This window comes from Electrona antarctica, assembly GCF_951216825.1.
Source record: "Electrona antarctica genome assembly, chromosome: 23".
Lineage (NCBI taxonomy): Eukaryota > Metazoa > Chordata > Actinopteri > Myctophiformes > Myctophidae > Electrona > Electrona antarctica.
In genome coordinates, this window is record NC_136804.1 from 12,179,820 (window position 1) to 12,190,164 (window position 10,345).

General features: G+C 42.6%; 1 long non-coding RNA gene across 1 annotated transcript in view; it reads right to left on the minus strand.

Moving 5' to 3' along the window:
* The window catches only part of LOC306916511, a 46,305-nt gene extending 36,991 nt beyond the window's left edge, over window positions 1-9,314 (minus strand). Inside the window, exons 1-2 of the long non-coding RNA XR_013788990.1 lie at window positions 9,165-9,314; window positions 3,554-3,621 (exon numbers count right to left, since the gene is read on the minus strand). This is a non-coding gene — a long non-coding RNA (uncharacterized lncRNA). The remainder of the gene's footprint in view (window positions 1-3,553; window positions 3,622-9,164) is intronic.
* Between the last annotated feature and the right edge of the window lie 1,031 nt (window positions 9,315-10,345).

Below are 10,345 nucleotides of genomic sequence, written 5' to 3' on the forward strand. Positions count from 1 at the left end.
CTATAGATGCCTCATTGGCCGCAGCAGTTCGTTGGAGCGACCTAGTGTCTCCAACGGGAGGAGGAAGTCAAGCGGAATCCTGAAGGCATGCGCCTCTGATTGGCCTACCGAACGTCCCCTTCCGTTCTTTCGTTTTGCTTCCGCTATGCTTCGCAAGGAATCTCGGGAAAGCTGGCCAATGCAATCACGCATCGCCATCGCCTCCCCCATTGCATCCATGTTGCCTTCTGTTGAGATACAGACGCCCAAGAGCCGGAAGAGGTGTCTACCTTTATATGTCTATGGTTTACAGTACGACAGCTTACCTGACTAAAACACCCATCTTGGTTGATGTGTGAGTTAAAAACCACATCGATAACAATTAATTTCAGCTACTATTTGAGGTTTGATAGGTCAGCTATGCCACAAATGTCTCAAACTAGGCGCTGAGCAGTGACATATTAGGCTTAAACTTAACTTTGACATTGATGTCATCATTTCTCTCAAAATGTCCTTTTCCCCACCTTTTAAAAAAGGCCAAGAGACAATTTCTGATATTTACATACTAGTCCATAAATAGACAACAAAGTCAGTTGCTTTTAAGTATATGGAAATTACTTAAAATGATAAATGTTCGCCATATTACCTGCTGAAAAAGCAGATGTTTGGATATTAAGAATCATGTCATCACGAGTGGAGGATGTTGCTAGTTGTACATAGTGTAGGCTATTGACTGCACTTGGTACAATATTGGTCTATAAATGTACATTGTAAATATCTCTCATTAAAAACCAACTATATACTTGGAATTCTCTGGAAACCTTTCTACTGTTAAATGTGAAATTAACTGTACTGTATATTGATGATGATATATCCTTGCATTTGTTTATATGGAGCTTGGATTAGTTTACCAGGGTGTGGTGGACTTCTTCCACTCCTGACATGAGAAAACATAATTTACCAGATGATTTGTGAATGTTGGGGTGCGGCACATTTAGCTATTCAAACACAGATTTCCAAAATTATAACATACAGTAGATAGATTAAGTTTTCCTGTCTTTAAACATGAATCCAGCACACTGACGTCTAGGGATGAGTGAAATTATTCTACCACACAAAAGAGATTCATACATTTACAACTACACAATTTAGGCATTTAGCAGACGCTCTCATCCAGAGTGACTTACAGTGCAAGATCAGAGGAATAGCATAGATTTTACCGCACAATGTTATGATTTACGACTACTAAAGCTCATGTTGTTGTAATCAACTCCAAGGTGGGGAGAGAGAGAGAGAGAGAAAAGAAAATCATAAATCATAATCTGACCGCCTCGTTTCTTCCCAGAAGAGTCTTGCGTGTGTACTGTATTCAAATACCTCTAAGTCACCCACACAATTATGGCATCATTCCACAATCGAAGACGGACATGGTCCCCTTTCACTCTGGCCCCTTTTCCACTGGTTGGTTCCCAATGGGAACCGGTTCAGTTCTTTTTGGTTCTTAGTTCATGAGCCAGAGCTCCAAAATTGGAACGTTATTTGAGTGGGCAAAACCATACCTATATTAGATTGTTATCACCATGACACTTCCCCAATTGATTACTTACACGAAGACAATGATTTAATGTATTACAATTTTTTAATTATGCTGAGGCATTATGTAGGAAAATATGCGAAATAATAGAAAATATGAAAAAGCTACTACTGTGGAAGCGTTATCATGTATTAATTTACTCCATGAGCTCTGGCTCATGGACTAAGAACCAAAAATAACTGAACCGGTTCCCATTGGGAACCAACCGGTGGAAACTGGAAAGGGGGTCTCTGGGACTCATGCATGGTACTGACAGTATTGCTGGACATACAGTACAACTTGTGAGCTTGTAGATCTGCTATTTTCACTATTAAAAGTTGAATTGTTTTGCCTACAATGAGTAATGACATGCCAAAAAGGAGGCATGGTTGGAGGTAAATAAACTTAGAACATTCTATTCCTCACCGTTGTTTCCGCTGAGCTCAGATTCTACACCGAAGATGACTATTTATGTCTACCTTTAGATGCTAAATGAATATAATCAACACTGTCAAGTACGTATCTGCTAAAATAATGTACTTGTATCATATTTTGCTGAGGCATGGAGTTTGATGCACACCTAGGGCATAATAGACAAAATCAAGTATCACGATATGTTTTATGATATTGTGGGAATTACTATTAGTGCTCTCACAACAAATTTACACAATTCATTTTTTTTATAAAAAATAATCCTCAGTGATGATGCCTACAGTACTAAAATGGTAAAGGCAAATAATACAACAGCTAGAACAGTCAGGTAAGGAAACTGATCTCACTTAAAGTGGCACTATGCACCTTTTTAATAAATTATACATTTAAAATGTGTCCAATCTGTATGGTAAAACAGTGGTTCCCAAAGTGGGGTCCGGGGACCCCCAGGGGTCTTTGAGGGAGTTCCAGGGGGTCCCAGCTAAATGATAGTTTGGAACCAAATGGACCCTTATGGGTCTGTAATTCTGAGAGTGCTCTTTCGAGAATAAATAAAGGTTTCAATCAAAATGGACCCTAACAGGTCCATTTGGTTCCACTTCTACACTCTAAGAGTTAAATTAACATTGATTTTACAATATAAAGTGGGGTCCCAGAGATACCACTGTGGTAGAGTATGTTATTGTTAATACAATATAACTTATACAATTGGGGTGGTTGTATTTTGTCTTTTTTTGTATTTTGAGACATTTAGATCGTGTCAAAGGTCTCACCTAGACACAGGATCTGACACGAATGGGAGGTGAGAGACGATGTTAGGAGCTCAATAAAAAAAATTAGCGCGACCTTGCGCTAACGATATTAGCGCTTCTGATGAGAGAGTAGTGACGCGTTATTATGTATCCCACCAACGTTCTAGGAAAGCCCCACTGTGATTGGCCAGTAGTCGCTGTGATTGACAGTTCTCATTTCTCATTCACAACTATGCCTAAACCTAACCCTAAACTTAAACCTCAGTAAAACTATGCCTAAACCTAACCCTAACCCTAAAGCTAACCCTCAGTAAAACTATTCCTGCCTGGGAGCCAATCAGACACATGTTAAGGCGGGTCTAAGCTAGAACATTGACCAATGACCAATTATTACTTCCGGTTGCCGGGAGCGAATCACAGGGTATTCTTCGCAATCTTTCCCGTGCACTCTGTTGGCACTGGCGCCACAGTGCCGGAGTCAATGGTGGCATCAAAAGAGTTTAAGATATTCAAAATAGCAGACGATATCTCGTCTAATATCCCAATATCATATAATACGGATATACCAGCCCTATTCACACACTATATACGTCATCGTACACGTAGCAAGAAAATAGCCAATCTCTATATATATATATTTTGTATTCGTTTTTTTATTTGCGAACATCTTCACCTACAATAACATGACTACAATAGGGGCACCCGGTTGAAAATTCTCTTCTTGCGAGTACTGGCTTGATATTGATAAGACTTGAGAGTTGGATCTGTGCACAGTTCCCTTTCTACAAACTATTGTGAAGTGCCTGTGAGGGCTCACCTGCAATGCAGTGGTCTGGTCTGGTGGTCTCGTGGTTCCACACCCCTCCTCTCCTCCTCTCTTCTGCCCTACAACAAACACACCCAAATCAAAGCCATGCCACATTGTTACTGTAAATGCTTCACTCTCTATAGCTCAATTTGTACAAAGACCATTGACCAATGAGGGATTAACTGGGGGGTTATCTTTTAACGGTGACGACAATTGCAATGTGCAATTAACGGATTATGGCTGTTTTCTACTGTACATTTCACTCTCCTTATGTTTCTGCTGTTGGACAGAAAGACAGATTTTCTGGAAGCAAATATCTTTAACCACTTTCAACCCAGTGTTCCTATTTTATTGAGTAATATAGGGACAAATATGAATAGGGACAAATATGTTATGGACATAACTGAAAACGGAATTGAAAATCACAAATCAAATTGTCAACATTGTGGTGCAACACATTGCACCACAACGCTTTGTGAACAGGTAGATCAGCTATTTTCACTATTGTCATACAACAAAGCACATAGGGCTTTAGAGATATCATGCTCATAATACTGATAATAGATTGTACATTAGTTCAAAATGTTTTACTGCTACTATACCCTCATTATATTCACTGTAGATTCCTTAACATTAGTAGTTAGTAAATCCTAGTTCAAATGTGTGGTTAAAATGCTCTGTTTTTATTTGAATTCCTCAAAATGTAACATATGTATACAGCACAGTACAGATAGACACACAAAGGCAGCGCGCGCGCGCGCACACACACACACACACACACACACACACACACACACACACACACACACACACACACACACACACACACACACACACACACACACACACACACACAATCATAGTTTCTAACTCATTATGCAGAAATGTAATTGTCCCATTAAATACAGGCAGCTTTTTAGTACACGATGGTAAAACAGATCTTTTTGTTTGGGATTAACACTAACAAGCTACACGTACATTACTATATTTATGTCGAGTGGAATGCTTAGATAAGCATCTAGATCTATATCTAGATTATGACTAAATTGAAAATTACTGCAAACCAAATAAATATCTGCCAAAAAAAGCAACTTTTAGGCAAAACCAAACCAAACATGTTTCTTATTTCTACTGTAATAAAGCTGCCATGCAGAGTACAGTAAAGTAAACATGTGCAGGGAATGTCCTCTGCGTATACAGTGCGTACTGTAGGACACCACACTGGCAGCACTGAAGGTCACAGTGTAAAAACGCTGAGCGTTACTTCAACTCCGGAGAGTGCCAGATGTAACCAAATGGACCCGTTTGGTTGCATTCGCGCTCCCCCGGTTTCAAGCGGGGGTTTACGAAATGGTAAATTAACAACTGAGGATTTAGTTACATTAACACTACGTACATTCTATCTCTTTGACTGTGTGTGTGTGCTGTGGGAAACGGAACCAGAAGACGTGTTTCATTCATCTGTCTCTGTATTTATTTCCTCGCTGTATAATTCAGTCTCATGCACACTCACTCTCTCTCTCTCTCTCTCTCTCTCTCTCAGCTCTCTCCATTTTCATCTTCCAGTCCTCCACGCCTCCCCGCTTCTCTCTTCACCCACACAGCTCTCTCTCTCTCTCTCTCTCTCTCTCCCATGGACTGTCCTTAAAACCCACCCACTCGCTCCTCGACATTGCAGTGTATCCTAAAATATAGATGTTCTCTCTGTGAGAGAGAGACACACACACAGACTTTTTAAAAATCTGCCGGCTCAGCCCAAAATATAAAATGAAGCTTATAGAGTGAGTGAGTGAGAGAGGGAGAATGAGAGAGAGTGAGAGAGAGAGAAAGAGAGAGAGAGACAGAGAGAGAGAGATAGAGAGAGAGAGAGAGAGAGAGAGAGAGAGGAGCAGGACAGACTGCAGAGAGCTGAATCAGTGCACAGGGCTGGTTCCTTTTTTTCTGATTTTTTTCTCTCTCTTCCCCTCTCCCTCCCTCCCTCCCTCCCTCTCTCTCTCTCTCCCTCTCTCTCTCTTCCCCTCTCCCTCCCCCCTCTCTCTCTCCCTCCCCCTCTCTCTCTCTCCCTCACTCTCTCTCTCTCCCCCTCTCTCTCTCTCTCCCCCTCTCTTTCTCTCTCCCTCTCTCTCGCTCTCTCAAATGATTCAGGGTGGAAAGAAAAGGCCTTTTCCCTGTCCTCAGTTGAACTCCACATCAGCTTCCTGTTATAAGGCAAGGAGGAAACACCCAGAGTTGCTCGTGCTCGTGGCTTGTACGTGCACTCTTACACGCGCGCCACGCACGCACACACACAGAGGAAGGCCTTCAGTGGATTCTACGCTGCCAGAGAAATTAGGTCAAGCACTTAAATGGCCCTGCACCGAGGTGGCGCAGAGATTTAAAAGAGGAAAAGGCGAGTGCACAAGCCTTGCGCGATCGCGCTCAAGTGTGCACAAATATCCATGCATGCGCCAAACTGCAAAACTGTCCAAATTAGTTATATACAGTATATATATATATACTGTGTATATATATATATATATATATATATATATATATATATATATATATATTCTGTTCATTTAACTGTGTACAAATGGAACCAAATGGAGCCGTAACATTTGCCCACTCTCAAGTGTGTTTTAAATTAACACGAAGGATTTTACTGTGCATTCATGAAGCGATTGACAGAGCGACGGCAGCATCTGTGCTACTCTACAGTCCAGATTTGGACAGGACAGGACAGGACAGGACAGGACAGGACAGGACAGGACAGGACAGGACAGGACAGGACAGGACAGGACAGGACAGGACAGCACAGCACAGCACAGGACAGGACAGGAGTCCAGTCCTGTCCTGTCCCCCCTGACCTGAAATGCCCCGGATCCTGGAACAGCGGGGCCTCGCTCGGCGACATCCCATCTAATCAACTATTCATAGAAGGGATGGACTGTGGTCTGTCTGAGCTCTGCGTTTAAGGTTTCAATCAATTGCATCATGCGAGAGGAGAGATGGGGAGATGGAGAGAGAGAGAGAGAGAGAGAGAGAGAGGTGTATGGGTGGGAGGAGGTGTGGAGGGTGGGAGCCTTATGGACAATGGTGGCAGAGGTTCTAACAAACAAGTATAATGCAATTTTGGAAAATAGGCTATGGCAGGTTCTGGATTGGATTAGTAAGGGTTCTATCGTCCAAGAAGTCTAGGGCAGTCCCTTCATAGACAAATGATAGATGAGCCTGTTGGTTTGGTTGACCATGACCATGGCCAATGACCAGCAGCCATTGTGAAATCAACATTCGAATGTTCAGTTCTCAATCACGAACATGAAAAGGCTGCTCTCTGCGTTATTACAAGCAGCAAACACAATTTTACTTTTAATTTAATCAACTAAGCCATTAGTTGACAAATTAAAATGACTATAAGAGGACTAAAAATGTATTTAGTGGAGGATAGCAAGCCCTGAAAGGCTCAACTGTGGTTTGACCTCCACTTGCTCAAAAGCACAATGGCACAAATGTTCTGTTTATAGGGGTGATTGTGTCATATAGCAATGCTGTGTGGAGGGAGACGTGTATTATGGGACAAAGGGTCATGTTGATCCAGTTCATATATTTTGACTTCTGAGTTCTGAACACTCAGTCAGTTCCTCTTTCCAAAGAGACAGAGACAGAGTAAAAAGGAGAGAGAATGTGATCCATGGCACAACCACCAAGGTTCTGTCATCTCTTCTTTCTTCTTGGGAAACATCAGATTGACACTCCAGCATGAGCATACTCTTCCCTAGCCACCCAGCCCTCCAACCCACACCATCGGTGAAGGCCTAAAGTACACATGCACGCTGCAAAGGTCCAGATGTGCAAGACGGAAAGAGACAAAAAAAGACCCCAAAATATCCAATCTACAAGCTCACAACACGTCGCACTGCGACATAGATCGTCTATTTTTGGCACATCATGACACCGTAGTATACGACAGAGTATACGTATTACGCATTCAAAAGACTCTGAACAAGCCCAAACATAAACTGTGTGCCTACCACTTCTAAACGTTTGACTTTGTGCACAAGTTTAAAAAGTGTGCATGTTTATTGTTTACAGAGGTGGTTTGAATGAGACCAAGCCACAGGAAAAAACAACTGAAACGTTATCGTTGGCATGAAACCGTATAGGCATAAACATCATTTCACAAATGACATTGTGGGACCTCGCAAGGAAGGCATAAGGCTGTGCAGTCGCTGCATGGGAGACATTAAATGCTATATGCTTTATATAGCACTTGTGAGAACATTAGTCATATTATGTAATAATGGATATTTTTTGCTTCACAGACAAAATATAGATATATATTATTTATATAACCGGCTTTTTTAAACGTATAAACAAGCAGGAGAAAAGTATTTGTTCTGCTTGTGTAATTGTTTTATATTACATTATGATGATCTCCTTTTAGAAAACATATACCGAATACATAATTGGCCACATTGTCCTTTAATTAAGTTACACATCCTAACTGGTGAATGTTCAGTTCAGTTCTTGTGAATTGCCTGAGACTTTATGTCCCACATCAAGCAGCCAATAAATTATAGTCCACATGAAGACTATAAAATCGACAAAACTAACTTAGATTTACCCACTTGAATTATTTAAAGGAAGGTTCCACTATATATATATATATATATATATATATACACACATATATATATACACACACATTAAATGTTCAACACTATTGTGCCATGGGAGTGGGAAGATATAGTGCATCGTGATTCGTGACTCCTTTGAACGATTAAAAATGCATTAAAACTATAGGCCTACTGGTGAATTTGCTCCGTTCTCAGATTTCAGCGAGAGTACAATTTAATTTAATCAAACAACTTCTTTGAGGGAAGCCACAGGGACATATAGGCTAAGGGGGGGAAGCCGCACAATTAAACCATATGTTTCCATGTCTCTCATCATTGCCCCGATCATCTAAGGCGACATGACTATTCTAATTAAAAGCACATTTGTTTTTCACCCAAAATCCAACAAATTGAGAGCACCAAGTCTTTTCCATTGGATGACTTTGGACGTGGTGTGATCCGGTTTCGCTGCTGCGTATATATCTCCGTTTGCATCGGGGACACAACAAAGAAAAGACAGACAGATTATGCGTCTCTGAAGTCTGAAGGGAAACTGGGACGTGGAGGCGACCTCTTTCCCGAACTGCGCAGAGAATTTTGCAGCTGAGCTTAGTTCACATAAGCCTACATTTGATCAATGTCCAAGTAGGCTACAAAAAAGTGGGTGACGAAATTGTATACACGTAACAGTAATTTACCCACGATCATCAGGAGCGGACGATATAGGATGTTCCGCGCGTAAAACTTAAGTCCCTCAAGACGGTCGGTTGTCAGTGACTCCAAAATCCAAATGGTGTCACTCACCGACAAAATCTCCGCGACGTCGTCAAACACCGTCTACATTTTGTGTTGCATTTATTAGGCTACCTATCCTGCACCAGGAACGTAGCCTATAAGGCTATGCCTCGCAATCTGGAAAACAATTAAGGATTCCTGCCCACCCCTCAAAAATACGTGAATTCAGTAATAAAGCCTATAATAATAATAATAATAATAGGCCTAATAATAATAATAATAATACGCACCGCTCTGCCTGATGGTTCAAGTTCAGGTTGGAGTCCTGGTCCGTGGCGTCCTCCTCCCCGGGTGCGTTCATGTCCAAGTCCAACGGCGGCTTTTTATTCCCCTGGACGTTTTTACGATCGGCGGCGGCGAGACGATCATCAACGACGACGCGACTATATACTTCACTCCCCGAGCTGTAACATGCTGTATATAATCAGCAGCACGGTGTCGCTTGCCGAAAACAACACATTCTCTCACCATCTCGAGCTTGTAGATCGGGGTTTTTTTTCGGCGAGCGACAGAATCTTTTTTTTATTATTTTTTATCCCGAATCCCGATCCTCGCCCCCGTTCTCTTCACAAAAAGAAAATGACAGCGTAGGTAGGTAGGTAATGGGACGGGTATAGTAGGTATATGGAGGCAGGCTCTTCGGGCATTCATTCATCCTCCGATAATAGCCTAATAGTTGAAGAAGAGATCCCCCTCTCTCTCTCCTTCTTCTTTCTCTCCCCCGACGACAAGGAACAGCCAACCCCCGCCAGCCAGCCATCCAGCCAGCCAGCCAGTCAGGCAGCCGCCGGTGTCCTCACTGAACCTTACCCGAGGAGCGCGTCGCTCTCCTCGGGTAAGGTTCAGTGAGGACACCGGCGGATCGAGATGGAGCGAGCCACGCGCACGTACGTACGCCGTATACTACGGCAACGGAGCCGCTCATTTTTAACTGCACACACGCGCGCGCGCGCGCACACACCACACACAGTCATACATTACGCCAGCCTAGGTTCAGCTGAGGTGAACCGCCGTCCCGATATTATACAACACACGGCGATGCGACGGCAGGCGGCACTAGGCAGGCTCTCTGCGGCTGCTCCCTCTGTCTGGTGTTCTGTCTGGGTCTGACTGACTGTGTAGTCTGCAGCACCACGTACCGTACGGCACCTTGTTGTTGTTGTCGTGTTTCATTAACGTCCGTTAAAAGGGTGGGGAAAGACGCTGAAATATTTACAAAGGGTCTAAGGTTGCGACGGATGGAGGCGACATGCAGTCAGAGCTAGGAGGAGGTTATCATTCATACATGAACTCTCCCCGTGTTTGCTTGTTGTAATGTTGCTGTTGCTGTAGCACAGGAAAGCGTATATAGATACATTTAAATCCGTCCTCACTTCAACTATACAGGCCAATAATAGCCTGAGTCCGACTC